At 45.3% G+C, this 15,488-nt stretch overlaps 1 protein-coding gene and 1 long non-coding RNA gene across 3 annotated transcripts in view; one reads left to right on the top strand and one right to left on the bottom strand.

Moving 5' to 3' along the window:
- The window catches only part of SLC20A2 (solute carrier family 20 member 2), a 108,657-nt gene that overhangs the window by 50,326 nt on the left and 42,843 nt on the right, over positions 1-15,488 (top strand). Inside the window, exon 1 of one of the 2 annotated variants that reach the window (XM_044304899.1) lies at positions 13,975-14,079. The exons of the other annotated variant lie outside the window; for it this stretch is intronic. The gene's annotated coding sequence lies outside the window, so the exon portion shown is untranslated. Of the gene's footprint in view, positions 1-13,974; positions 14,080-15,488 lie in introns of those variants that run through there. 2 annotated transcript variants of the gene reach the window in all.
- On the bottom strand, positions 10,583-13,906 carry LOC122945744. The gene is made up of 3 exons (XR_006391142.1): positions 13,851-13,906; positions 12,043-12,092; positions 10,583-11,963 (listed from the first exon to the last, which is right to left on the bottom strand). It is a non-coding gene; the product is annotated as an uncharacterized LOC122945744 (long non-coding RNA).

Raw genomic sequence — 15,488 nt, 5'->3', positions numbered from 1 at the left:
TCATATACAGGAGGCGGGAGCTGGCTGCAGGATCACATAGCCGGCTCCCGACCTCTATGAGCAGTAGCTGCGATCCGCGGCACCTGAGGAGTTAACTACCGCAGATCGCAGCTACAGCTCATAGAGGTCGGGAGCTGGCTATGTGATTCTGCAGCTCCCGCCTCCTGTATATGAATGAATGATAGATTAATCTTCATTGGTGGAGCAGTGGCCATAGCTCCTCCCCTCCTCCTGTCCTTACATTGGCGGCAGCGGCAGGAGCAGCACAGGGGGAGGAGACACTGCTCCTTCTCCCCTGTGCTGCTAAGGGGAACACGGAGAGCGCTGTCAGCAGCGCGATCTGTGTTCCCCATACACTATCGGAATATCGGCAAAATAGATGCCGATACCGATAGTGTTCAAAATCCTGAATATCGGCCGATAATATCGGTAAATCCGATAATCGGTCGATCCCTAATATGGAGACACAAAAAATTTTCTTTTCCAAAAATGCTTTATTATGTAAAACTAAAAACAACCAAAAAAATCAGTCATATTTGGTATTGTCACATCCGTAACAACCTGCTCTATAAGAATACCATATGATCTAACCTGTCAGATGAACATTGCGGTTTTTGCACAGTTATTTACAAATTTTTTTTGTTACCTTGCCTCACAAAAAGTGTAATCTAGAGCAACCAAAATCATATGTACCCTAAAATAGTACCAACAAAACTGCCACCTTATCCCGTAGTTTCCAAAATAGGGTCATTTTTATTCGAGTTTCTACTCTAGGGGTGCATCAGGGTGTCTTCAAATGTGACATGGCAGCTTAAAATTATCCCAGTGAAATCTGCCTTCCAAAAACCACATGGTGTTACTTTCTTTCTGTGCCCTGCCGTGTGCCCGTACAGCAGTTTACAACCACATTTAGGGTGTTTCTGTAAACTACAGAATCAGTGCAATAAATATTGAATTTTGTTTGGCTGTTAACCCTTGCTTTGTTACTGGAAAAAATGGATTAAAATAAAAAATCTGCCCAAAAAGTGAAATTCTGAAATGTCATCTCCATTTTCCATTAATTCTTGTGGAACACCTAAAGGGTTAACAAAGTTTGTAAGGTTTGAATACCTTGAGGGGTGTAGTTTCTAAAATGGGGTCATTTTTGTGTGGTTTCTATTATGTAAGCCTCACAAAGTGACTTCATAACTGAACTGGTCCTTAAAAAGTGGGTTTTGGAAATTTTCAGAAAACTTTCAAGATTTGCTTCTAAACTTCTAAGCCTTCTAACGTCCCCCAAAATTGACTCAATTTTACCAGTCATGAAGTACAATATGTGCCGAGAAAACCTCAGAATGGCCTGGATAAGTAAAAGTGTTTTAAAGTTATTACCACATAAAGTGACATGACAGATTTGCTTAAAATGGCCTGGTCCTTAAGGAGAAAAATGGCAGGGTCCTTAAGGTGTTAAAACAAAATAAAAATTTACTTATGTGGTACTGTTGTAATCGTATTGACCCGGAGAATGAAAGTAACAGGTTTACTGCTCAGGAAACAATACCCATAAAACGGTGACGGAATCGTTTTTTTTTAGAATTTCACCCCATTTGGAATTTTCCCCCCGCTTCCCTCTACATTATATACAACCGTAAATGGTGCCATTAGAAAGTACAACTAATTCAGCAAAAAAACAAGCTGCCACGGCGCACGTGAGCTATAAGCATTAGCAATGTGCCGCACAGACAGAAGGAGGAGCGCCCGGCAGCCACGGCGCACGTGAGTATAATGCTGCTCACTGACATACCATGGCAGCCAGGATTTCAGTAGCGTCCTGGCTGCCATGGTAACCGATCGGAGACACAGCATTACACTGCTGGGACTCCAATCGGAACTGCCGCTCCGTGGTCATATCGCAGTACGGCTATATGCACAAAATCCATATCGTGGCACAAATTTATATTGCATATCGCCTATACCGCCCACTCCTACCTAGCTCCACAATTTTTATTGTCGCATCACCGCCCCAGCCTCTCCCTCATACACCAAGCACACACATCATTGTGTCAACCACCTTTATAACTGCATTTGACTTTTTCTAGTTGCAATCTGCATTTTACACTGGGAGGGGCCCCTGGCTAGTTCATTATTATTTATGGCGGAAATAATGGCCAAAATATATAGCAGCTCCGAGTTGCCGTAGATTACATTCTGGTGCACCTTGTCAGAAATTACATCCCATCTCTGGCAGCACAGGTTCTGCATAGCATACACCAGCCTTGATAAATAAGTTGCCATTGCCCAAAACTTATCTGTATCTATCACAATACAAATGTTCTAGTTGTGTAGTGGTGGAAGGATAACAGGTATTAACCCCTTAAGGACCAGGCCATTTTTTGCAAATCTGACCAGTGTCACTTTAAGTGGTGATAACTTTAAAAAGCTTCGACTTATCCAGGCCATTCTGAGAATGTTTTTTCATCACATATTGTACTTCATGACACTCGTAAAATGAAGTTAAAAAAAATATATTTTTTTGCATAAGAAATACCTAATTTACCAAAAATTTGCAAATTTCCAAGTTTAAATTTCTCTTCTTCTGTAATACATAGTAATACCCCCAAAAATTGTGATGACTTTACATTCCCCATATGTCTACTTCATGTTTAAATTATTTTGGGAATGATATTTTATTTTTGGGGGATGTTACAAGGCTTAGAAGTTTAGAAGCAAATTTTTAAATTTTTCAGAAATTTACAAAAACCCAATTTTTAGGGACCACTACAGGTCTGAAGTCACTTTGTGAGGCTTACATTAAATAGAAACCGCCCAAAAAGGACCCCATCTAAGAAACTACACCCCTCAAGGTATTCAAAACTGATTTTACATACGTTTTTAACCCTTTAGGTGTTGCACAAGTTATTGGCAAATGGGGATGAAATTTGAGAATTTAATTTTTTTTGTCTAATTTTCCATTTTAACAATTTTTTTCCACTAACAAAGCAAGGGTTAACAGCCAAACAAGACTATCTTTATTGCCCTGACTCAGCCGTTTACAGAAACACCCAATATGTGGCCGTAAACTACTGTACGGCCACACAGCGGGGCGTAGAGTGAAAGGTGCGCCGTTTGGTTTTTGGAAGGCAGATTTTGCTGGACTGGTTTATTTACACCATGTCCCATTTGAAGCCCCCCTGATGCACCCCTAGAGTAGAAACTCCAAAAAAGTGACCCCATCCAAGAAACTACACCCCTCAAGGTATTCAAAACCGATTTTACATACGTACGTCGTTAACCCTTTAGGTGTTGCACAAGAGTTATTGGCAAATGGAGATGAAATTTGAGAATTTCATTTTTTTTGCCTAATTTTCAATTTTAACCCATTTTTTCCACTAACAAAGCAAGGGTTAACAGCCAAATAAGACTGTATCTTTATTGCCCTGACTATGCCATTTACAGTAACACCCCATATGTGGCCGTACACTACTGTACGGCCACACAGCGGGGCGTAGAGTGAAAGGTGCGCCGTTTGGTTTTTGGAAGGCAGATTTTGCTGGACTGGTTTATTTACACCATGTCCCATTTGAAACCCCCCTGAGGCACCCCTGGAGTAGAAACTCCCTAAAAGTGACCCCATCTAAGAAACTACACCCCTCAAGGTATTTAAAACTGATTTTACATACATTGTTAACCCTTTAGGTGTTGCACAAAAGTTATCGGCAATGATAGAAACTCCCTAAAAGTGACCCCATTTTGGAAACTACGGGATAAGGTGGCATTTTTTGGGTGACAATTTTTAGGGTACGTATGATTTTTGGTTGCTCTATATTACATTTTTGTGAGGCAAGGTTACCAAAAATTGAAAATCTGAAATTTCATCTCCATTTGCCATTAACTGTTGAGGAACACCTAAAGGGTTAATAAAGTTTGTATACCTTGAGGGGTGTAGTTTCTTAGATGGGGTCACTTTTAGGGAGTTTTTACTCTAGGGGGGCTTCAAAAGTGACATGGTGTCAATAAAAAAGGCCATAAAAATCGGCCTTCCAGAAACCATATCGGTCCTTTCCTTTTGCGGCCTCCCTTTTACTGATACAGCAGTTTACGACCACAACTATGACATTTCTGTAAACTGCAGTATCAGGGTAATAAATATTAACTTTGGTTGTTAACCCTTGTTTTGTTACCGGAAGAAACGGATGGAAATGGAAAAGTGCCTAAAATAGCGGTTTTGGCACAGTTTTTTTTTTTTTGACCGTGTTAATCTGGGGGGTTAGGTCAATAAATTGCAGTCTTTGGGCTTGGGCTCCCATACTGTTGAATGGATTAGGCAGTGGCTGAGGGACAGGCAACAGAGGGTTGTAGTCAATGGAGTATATTCAGACCAAGGTCTTGTTACCAGTGGGGTACCTCAGGGATCTGTTCTGGGACCCATATTGTTTATTATCTTTATCAGCGAAATTGCAGAAGGCCTCGATGGTAAGGTGTGTCTTTCTGCTGATGACACAAAGATTTGTAACAGGGTTGATGTTCCTGGAGGGATACACCTAATGGAAAAGGATTTAGGAAAACTAGAGGAATGGTCAAAAATCTGGCAACTAAAATTTAATGTGGATAAGTGCAAAATAATGCACCTGGGGCGTAAAAACCCAAGAGCAGAATATAAAATCAGTGATACAGTCCTAACCTCAGTATCTGAGGAAAGGGATTTAGGGGTCATTATTTCAGAAGACTTAAAGGTAGGCAGACAATGTCATAGAGCAGCAGGAAATGCTAGCAGAATGCTTGGGTGTATAGGGAGAGGAATTACCAGTAGAAAGAGGGAGGTGCTCATGCTGCTCTACAGAGCACTAGTGAGACCTCATTTGGAGTATTGTGCTCAGTACTGGAGACCATATCTCCAGAAGGATATTGATACTTTGGAGAGAGTTCAGAGAAGAGCTACTAAACTGGTACATGGATTGCAGGATAAAACTTACCAGGAAAGATTAAAGCACCTTAACATGTATAGCTTGGAAGAAAGACGAGACAGAGGGGATGTGATAGAAACTTTTAAATACATAAAGGGAATCAACAAGGTAAAAGAGGAAAGAATATTTAAAAGAAGAAACACTGCTACAAGAGGACATAGTTTTAAATTAGCTGGGCAAAGGTTTAAAAGTAATATCAGGAAGTATTACTTTACTGAGAGAGTAGTGGATGCATGGAATAGCCTTCCTGCAGAAGTGGTAGCTGCAAATACAGTGAAGGAGTTTAAGCATGCATGGGATAGGCATAAGGCCATCCTTTATATAAGATAGGGCCAGGGGCTATCCATAGTATTCAGTATATTGGGCAGACTAGATGGGCCAAATGGTTCTTATCTGCCGACACATTCTATGTTTCTATATTTTTCTTACGGACGCGGCAACACCTAATAAAGTCTAATTGTCAATTTTTTTTATCTGATTATCTTATGTGGGGGCAGATTTTTCGCGGGATGAGCGGACGGTTTTATTGGCACTATTTTAGGGGCTATATGACTTTTTGATCGCTTGCTATTAAACTTTTTGTTATGTAAGATGACAAAAAAATCTTTTTCTGCACCTTTTTTTTTCCCTGGACCGTGTTAATCTGTGGGGTTAGGTCATGGGTTATTTTTATAGAGGAGATTATTACCGACGCGGCGATACCCAAGGGTACTTTCACACTTGCGTTGTTTGATTCCGGCAAACGGATGTCATTTTTTCTGACTGATCAGGATCCTGATCAGCCTGAAAAATGCCTGATCAGTCAGAAAAATGCATTGCAATACTGGATCCGTTTTTCTTGTGTCATCAGGCAAAACAGATCCGTTTTTCTTTTTTTTTCATTTTCAAAGGTCTGCGCATGCGCAGACCGGAAGGACGGATCCGGCATTTTGAATGCCGGATCCGGCACTAATACATTCCTATGGAAAAAAATGCCGGATGCAGCATTCAGGCAAGTCTTCAGTTTTTTTTGCCGGAGATAAAACCGTTGAATGCTACGGTTTTCTCTTTTGCCTGATCAGTCAAAACGACTGAACTGAAGACATCCTGATGCAAACTGAACGGATTACTCTCCATTCAGAATGCATGGGGATATGCCTGATCAGTTCTTTTCCGATATAGAGCCCCTAGGACGGAACTCTATGCAGGAAAAGAAAAACGCAAGTGTGAAAGTACCCTAATATGTCTACTTTTAATAAATTATTTTAGTTTTTTGGGGTGTCTCAAGTCTGAGAACCATTTTTTTTTATCCGATGTCAGTGCTAAATTGGGATATAAATTTAGTACTCCATGGAAGTGTGATACTCCCTGAAGCAACAGTCAATGCAGAGGCCCGGATGATCGGGGCACGTCTCGCACTGAATAGTGGTGTCCTTCCGTATCCCCCACCTGCGATACACACTCTGCACTTTTTTGGGGGTTGTCCCTTCTTTCCAGTATGGGGGACCACACCTGGAAAGTGTTGGCCAGGGACGATCCGGGCGCCTACAGTTCCCGAGGTACTCCGGCCTGCTCTTTCCCAGTTCGAAAAGATCAGGGCCTTGAGGACTGCCTCATAGAACTGGAGAAATGTCCCTGTGTTGCCAGCGCTCCGGGACAGCACAAAAGTTGTACTTGGCAACCTGTACCAAGTAGACCGCAACTTTTTTGTACCATGCCCAGGTTTTGCGCATGGCATTATATGGCTTGAGGACTTGATCAGAGAGAACAACTCCTCCCATATACCGATTGTAGTCGACGATACAATCGGGCTTGAGTACCGTTGCCGCGGTACCTCGCACAGGGACAGGGGTGATGCCGTTACCATGAATTGTGGACAGCATAAGGACATCCCTCTTGTCCTTATACCTGACCAGCAACAGGTTTCCAGTGGTAAGGGCACGGGTCTCACCCCTGGGGATAGGTACCTGGAGGGGGTGGGCAGGGAGGCCGCATTGATTTTTCCGCACGGTCCCACAAGCGGACGTGGATCTGGCGGCAAGGGACTGGAACAAGGGGATACTGGTATAAAAGTTATCCACGTACAGGTGGTAACCCTTATCCAGCAGTGGGTACATAAGGTCCCACACAAGTTTTCCGGTAACACCCAGAGTGGGGGGACATTCTGGGGGTTGAATCCGGGAATCTCACCCCTCGTATACATGAAATTTGTAAGTGTACCCTGAGGTACTCTCACAAATTTTGTATAGCTTTACGCCATACCTCGCCTGCTTGGAGGGCACATACTGGCAGGAAAATAAGTCTTCCCTTTAACGCAATGAGAGATTAATCAACCGCGACCTCCCTTCCAGGTACATAGGCCTCCATGAATTAGGCCCCAAAGTGATCGATGACCGGCCGTATCTTATACAGACGGTCATGGGCAGGATCACCTTGGCTACACCAGACTAGTTCACCGGCAGGGTGCTCCGGTGGATTTAACTGGTGGGCCAGGAAACCAGTACGAGCCCCAGAGCTGCTCGTACTAGGCTGGGCCACAGGGTCCCTAACATGGCGGTCCCCTAGCGCCGCCTTGGGGGCTCATCAGCATCACTAGATGATGAGGAGGACGCGGATGACAACAGGAATGTGGGGTCGTCCTCACTGGGACTCTCGGAGTCAGGGGCAAGCTGGGCGTATGTCTCCTCGGCCGAGAACGTCCGGCGGGAGTGTGTATGTGCGTGTGTGTAAATCTTTATTTGGTGTGCGTGTGTGTGTGTGTGTGGGGGGGCACGGGTGTTCACAAACTCACCCTAAAACAGAAAAAAAAAAAATTATTAACTAAAAAAAGTGCAAAAAATGTGAAAAAAAAATCAAAACCACTGATCAACCGTCCGAAGTTGATCAGCAGTGGGGTGTGCGATGCGCCAACAGTGGCCGGACGCTAAAAGTGCCGGCACAGCTGTGCTGTGGACCCCAGACACCCTAACTTAGGGTGATGCAATCAAAGTTTACCAAACTTTCCCTTTATTTTCCCTGCCTAACCCAAACTTTCCTTAAGTACCTGTTGGATAGATGGGGGTGCTGGGGCACCGATCGGGTCCTGGGGGCACATATGGGGTGATGCTGGCAGCGATGGACGACGTGCAGGCAGCTCCTCTCTCCTCCGGAACACAAAAGGAGGAGGAGAGGAGCGCTTGCATCATTTGAATCTCGTCTGTCCCGCCCACAGACCAATCAGAGGAGATGTCACCATCACCTCTCAGGATCGCTGGATGGTGATTGGTGGGGTGAAATCACACCACCATCACCATCCTGTTCTGGGTTATCTTCAGAGACCCGAATAACCCGGAAACGAAGAAAACCGCAGGTCTGAATTGACCTGCGGGTTTCTGCAACCGCATACATGGGGGGGGGGGGTCACATGATTTGAGCAGGCACGGGGTTCCGACGGCCGCCCGCCGAGGATCGAAAATATACAGGGCGCCCTATGTCCGGAAGAGGTTAAAGCAGCATGTAGTCACTATGGCAATAAAAGTCACTAAACCCATTTCTCTCATTGTCTGGGATCACAAGCAAGCTGTCTGCATAAGGCCACTTTCACACCAGCGTGTGCAATCTGGGGAATATGGCCCTGGTCCAACTGTGGCTCGGCTAACCTGAACTCACTGGTATCTGCCAATGAGTAACCAACAGGGTAACAGGACATCCAAGAGAAGATTTATAGAACTAATAAACCAACAGTTTATTTTCTGGTCATTAGAACTACATCCACCATACAGCGTCTTTACTTGCATAGCAGCGTTGCATGTCTCTAGGTGATACAGAATATCTAGGTATCTAGGTGACGTTGTTGTTGAGAAGGTAAACTGTTAAAAACACACGCAGGAGGCACATGGAGAAGAATGTAAGAGATGCTTTTGGACAGACGAACTAAGAAGATGCTCTATATTTAGACTGACATTCATGATAAGCCGATACTCTGTGCAGTAATTCTTCAATAAACTACCTAAGGGCTCTTTCACACTTGCGTTCTTTTCTTCCGGCATACAGTTCCGTCGTCGGGGCTCTATGCCGGAAGAATCCTGATCAGTTTTATCCTAATGCATTCTGAATGGAGAGAAATCCGTTCAGGATGCATCAGGATGTCTTCAGTTCAGGATCGGAACGTTTTTTGGCCAGAGAAAATACCGCAGCATGCTGCGCTTTTTGCTCCGGCCAAAAAAACTGAACACTTGCCGCAAGGCCGGATCCGGAATTAATGCCCATTGAAAGGCATTAATCCGGATCCGGCCTTAAGCTAAACGTCGTTTCGGCGCATTGCCGGATCCGACGTTTAGCTTTTTCTGAATGGTTACCATGGCTGCCAAGACGCTAAAGTCCTGGCAGCCATGGTAAAGTGTAGTGGGGAGCAGTATACTTACCGTCCGTGCGGCTCCCTGGGCGCTCCAGAGTGACATCAGGGCGCCCCACGCGCATGGATGACGTGATCACATGGCACGTCATCCATGCGCATGGGGCGCTCCGACGTCATTCCGGAGCGCCCCGGGAGTCGCACGGACTGTAAGTATACTGCTCCCCCCTACTACGGCAACCAGGACTTTAATAGCGTCCTGGCTGCCATAGTAACCTGAACGCATTTTGAAGACGGATCAGTCTTCAAATGCTTTCAGTTCACTTGCGTTTTTCCGGATCCGGCGTGTAATTCCGGCAAGTGGAGTACACGCCGGATCCGGACAACGCAAGTGTGAAAGAGCCCTAGCACCCGATAAGTACCTGAACAGTGGTTACTGAATGCTAGGATCATGTCATGTGGGGGGCACAAGACAGACCCCATGTTTAGTCCTATCCAGTTCTCATATGGATGCACTGCACAGGACTAGTCCTCTGCATTAGGGTCCATTCACATGAATGTATGATTTTTTTTCACATCTAATCCACATTTTTTGAGGATTGGCTGTGGACCCATTTAATTCAATGGGGCCTTAAAAAAATGTAAATAGCAATTTAGTATGCTGTTCGCATCTGTGTGTTCATTTCCATTCCGAAAAAAACAAAAAACTATTTAGGCAAGCAAAAATTGGCCCCTGTCCTCATTCAAGTCAATGGGTGTGCAAAATATGCGTATGGCAGACGGAGACCATCTGTATACCATCCTTTTTTTGTGCATCCGTTGCTGTGAAACGGAAGGCTCAGTCTCCTGCGCCAATGGGCAAACTACTTGGCATACCAGACAAAGGTCTTTGCAATTCTTTACCTGAAAAAAGTTGACGTAGGACATTTAATTGTTCTTATCCAAGAAAGACCAGAACCGTGGGATACCCACAGTGACCTTTACCACGACCAAATCCACAACGATCGGCCATGGGAGGAGTTCACCCACACAATTCTTGGAAGGGAATGGGAGACGTCTAAAATGAAGGAGTGCACATCACTTGATACGTGACTACACAAGCATACAGTATATGTGAATCCCGTGTAGCATCTTGAAGTACTCTAATTCCCTACTGCTTCTTACAATCTTTTAAAAATACTCCCATATAATCACACCTGAGGGCTTGTCAGTTGATCCTTTACATGTAATAGCAACACCCTCCCTGAAAAAACTTGTTATCTCTGAAAATTAGGTACATAATAAAATGGGACAAAAAGACACCTTTTCATTACATCAACCAGTGAACCTTTATATTTCTTCATTAGAAACATAAATCATATAAATGGGGGCATATCATTAGGGACCCGCACCTACAATGAGAACGGAGCGGGGAAATAAACGGAGGGCACATAGTGCATGCAGTAATTCTGCTTACTATGGCATTGTAAACTAAATAATATCACTTCCTCACAATTAATCCTTAAATTAAGATTGAATGTGGAACTTGGTTAATAAAATACCCCAGCCTGCAAACCCACGTCAAGGGTCCTTATTCTCTTGCAAGTCCCTACACTAAAAAATAATTTTTGAATAAATTAAGAGACCAGCTAAAAGCAACAACTGCCACGAATAGCATCCACTTGCCACGACAATGCACACTCAGGGTTACTGAAGTAGTCCACACAGATTAGTCCATGGCGGGTCTGGTCTAGAAATGACAGATAATAGTCTTCAGATTTTGGCCCAGGTCAGCATCTGAGATCACATCATGGATTCTTATTAAACTGTGTAGAACTACACAAGCTTGAATCACCAGGGTGGCATTGTTTGGATCCATCTGTAAGGACAACATGAACACCATTTTGTGGATAGTATTCAAGCACATTCAACATACCGATGGGCACTAGTAAACCAGTAGTTGCGATTTGGGCGACTGTTAGCACATCCTCATCATGGGAAGGGTCGTATCATATGAGGTAACAATGCAAACCTTTGTCTGCTAAATACCAGTAGACTCAATGATCCGGAAAGTATTCTGGGCTCTGGCAGGGCTAGGTGACTGGCGCAAAACCCCTCACCCATTCTAGAGCTTCCATAGGCCGCGATATCAGCAATTACAAACCTGTAGTTACTGTAAGCCAAGGCTAATAGTGCCACCAAAAAATATTGTTTGTAACTGGACCTCAGTGAGGTTGCTTCTTAAGGCTACTTTCCCACTGGCGTTTCTGGGTCCGCTTGTGAGATCGGTTTCAGGGCTCTCACGAGCGGCCCAAAACGGATCAGTTCAGCCCCAATGCATTCTGAATGGATAAGGATCTGTTCAGAATGCAATACTTTGGCTTAGTTTGGTGTCCGTGGCGTTTTTTAGACGGTCACTAAAAAGCATTTGCATTATTCGTGCGGATCCATCTCTGCAGATACAAGACGGATTCCGCACCAAACGCCAGTGTGAAAGTAGCCCAACATGTTTGCTATCCAGGGGCCCGATGCAGTCTGGAAACTGTTTTAGATCGATAGAATCCCTTGGCAGTACGAAGCCAATCTTCCGCCTTGGGTTGTGGCAACACTGCTTCTCTGAGTTGCTGCAGATGACTTTACAAGTTGGACAGACGATCCCAGAAACTGCTGAGATCCCCTATAAGAACTCGAAATGCCGCGATGCAAAAGAGTTTCCGGTAGAAAGGAATCTGTGGAAAGAAAAAAGGAATCAGCATGCAAGAGAATGTTCATAAAAGTAAATGCGGTATTACGTGAAAAGATTCTTACCTCACTGCGAGCCTTTCCTCGGTTACTATGCTGAGCCTCATGGTAGTATCCTAGAAGGTAAGGTCAGGATGTGGAGGTGCAAATGAGTGATCGAGACATAGGACAGATGATTAACTCTAATGGGGAATGGCGGAGATTTGGCCGGACAAATATTCATATCTGAGAAGCAAGATGAATACAGCACCTCTGCCATTGCGTCGTACACATTGTGGAAAAAACTACAAGTTATCTTTATTCTGCTGGTCAGTTCGATTACACAGATACCGATTTTATATAGTTTTTTTTATTTTTTTTACATTTCACCACTTTTTCATAGCCATTTTCTGAAAGCATATTTTTTATTTTTCTGGCAATCTTGTGTGGGAGCTCATTTTTTTGGGGATGAGGCGATTTTTTCGTTGGTACCATTTTGGGGTAGATACATTTTAATTTCTTGATATTGAAGAGGTGAACACAGCATTCATCTGGCCACGGGATATTTTATTTGAACCAGTCGTAATGAATGTGGTAATACCTTACATGTCTATTTTTATTTTACATTGTACGTGACTTGTTGAGATGAAAGGGCATGTTTTTTTTGTTTGTTTTTTACTCCTTCAGCACCAAGCCTTTTTCCTTTTTTTCTTTTACTCCCCGCCTTCCCAGAGCCATAACTTTATTATTTTTACATTCAAATACCCATATCAAGTTTTTATGTGAGAAAAGTTATACTTTATAATGGCACCTTTTAATGTTGCATGTGATGTAGGGGAAACTAGAAAAAAAGTTTAAGTGTAACTGCAACATTTTTTTTTTTCTAATATGTAGGGACAGATACAGGGGAGGAGTGAAACGTTCAAGGAAAACAAACCATACTCCTTTTTCATTAGACACGCACTTAAGAGGGTCTTCTGAAATGAAATATTGATGACCTATTCTCTGGATAGATCGGTATCTGATCCAGGGGCATACCTATATGGGAACCGAATTCAGAAGGGGCCCACCCAGGTGGAGCACTAGAAGATTTTATTATCAGGACCCCAGTATTATACACTTACATTTCATACAGTATATACTGAACGTGTAGGAAACAGACGGAGCAGCTCCAGTGCCTGGTCTGAGAGCGATCTAGACTAGCCATAGGAACAGAGGCTGCACAGGAAGAGGGGATTGCAAAAAAGTTGCTGTAGGGCCCAGTCATTTCTAACTACACCACTGATCTGATCGGTGGGAGTCTGACACCCGGGACCCCCGCCAGATGTTTTAGAAGGTACTAGCTCCCATGAAAACTGCGGCCTGCCAAGCACGGCCGGCTATACGATGTGCGGTGTTGTGGTATCGCGCTCAGCCCCATTCACGTCTATGGGGCCGAGTTGTGCCTAGGCCATGTGACTGATGAACGTGTGTCACTGGCCCAGACTAATTAGTCACTTTTGACCGCTCCAAAGGATTTAAAGTCTCGGAAATCCCCTTTAACACTGCATAAGCATTGCCCCAAACCCTGTGTAGGGTACACTGTCAGCCGGTCTGTTGTGGAGCTGAGGAACCAGAGACTGCACGGCGGGTATACACAGGCCATTCCGCTGAGGAAGACTTGCGTGGCGCCCCCTTAAGATCTCTTTCTCCCTTTGCCCCTGCTCACATGGGAAAACTAAACATATCATGGCTTTTGGGAAGGTAAAAAACGTAAGACTAGAAACACCAGCCCATGAAGATACACGAGGGCGCACAGTCTGCCCACCATGGCTGACTACACCGGGCCAGTCCGGTTCCTCAGCTCCAGGGCGCATACAAGTCTCGTCTCTCCTCCATACTGTATATGGCAATACCTGAGCGCGCCTTTCCCGCTCTCTCCTCACAGACGCTGTGCACTCGGACTGAGGGCGCGATTTTTTTTTTTTTTTTTTTCTGGCGGTTCAGCGCGCGCTGACGTCTTTCACGCCGGGCGGAGCCATGCCAGAGCCCCGCCCCTCTCCTCCCGCTTACCGCTTGTGCTGTAAGACCAGCAGCGACTTCAGAGCAGTTGAGAGCGGCGCTCAGTCCCATTGCTTAGTCCAGGTGAGTGACCAGCCCTGTGAACCCGCCGCACGGCCGCGGCTCCCCGCTGTCACAGTGACAGGTCCCCGCCGTGTGCGCAGGATGCGGAGTGCGGGAGCATGGTGGGTGACACCTCGGCTCACAGAAGGGCGCTTTCCCCCCCAGCACCGCTCTCCCTATTGTGGAGATGTGAGGCGGGCGGCTGCCTGTCAGAAGGAGAATGGAGAGGGACGCGATCGGGGCGCTCATGCTGTGTGCCAGGCGATGCCAGATACTGGCAGGACATGTGTTTGTCTTCCCAGAACAGTGCACGACCGGAAGGTCCTATACGGGGTGCCCGGTTATAGGCATGTGCTCCACAGATGCCCCCTCGGCTTCCCTACTTGTAACCTCCGAGTACCCGGCTTACCAGCCTCAGTAGTTGCCTCCTGAGAGGTGATGCCTACAGCCGGCAGGTGGCAGCAGGGCTCCCGGTAGGAGATGCGAGCAGCCGGCGGCCTGTGGATCTGGGAGGCCTGTCATGCTGAGCATGTGGCTGCACGCTGTGTGGATGGCATGGATATATGACCGGGAGGTGGCATGGAGGCATAACATGGATATATGACCGGGAGGTGGCATGGAGGCATAACATGGATATATGACTGGGAGGTGGCATGGAGGCATAACATGGATATATGACTGGGAGGTGGCATGGAGGCATAACATGGATATATGACTGGGAGGTGGCATGGAGGCATAACATGGATATATGACTGGGAGGTGGCATGGAGGCATAACATGGATATATGACCGGGAGGTGGCATGGAGGCATAACATGGATATATGACTGGGAGGTGGCATGGAGGCATAACATGGATATATGACCGGGAGGTGGCATGGAGGCATAACATGGATATATGACCGGGAGGTGGCATGGAGGCATAACATGGATGTATGACCGGGAGGTGGCATGGAGGCATAACATGGATATATGACCGGGAGGTGGCATGGAGGCATAACATGGATATGGCACTCATGAAGGGCAGGTCCGGCCCACAGGCTATGTGTATGCTGAAGTCGCCTAGAAGCCAAGGCAGTGGTCTGCCTGGGAACTTATGAAGGGAAGTGGGTTTCTCCGGAGTTGGCATTCCCATTACTTTCACCAAATGTATCACTTTATTTGGTGCGTCTTTAGACTATACTTTTTCTGGCTTTTATAAAACTCAGTTGATAAATTTGGCATACGCTCCCTCTTTTATTCTAATGACAGGATAGGGTTGTAGGGTGTCTTGCTGTATGGCACACTGTATAGATGGCAGGGTCGCTGGTGTGTGACGCGATGGTGGCTGATGAGTTGTCACAGTTCAGTTTATGAAAGCTGTCCCCCCCCCCCCCTTCCTTTTTATTCTTTATGGGTGAAAGTTGAGTGGGCACCTCCGATGTCAGCGTCA

The sequence above is a fragment of the Bufo gargarizans genome, chromosome 1 (genome assembly GCF_014858855.1).
Source record: "Bufo gargarizans isolate SCDJY-AF-19 chromosome 1, ASM1485885v1, whole genome shotgun sequence".
Classification (NCBI taxonomy): domain Eukaryota; kingdom Metazoa; phylum Chordata; class Amphibia; order Anura; family Bufonidae; genus Bufo; species Bufo gargarizans.
This window is presented reverse-complemented; position numbering and strand designations above follow the sequence as displayed.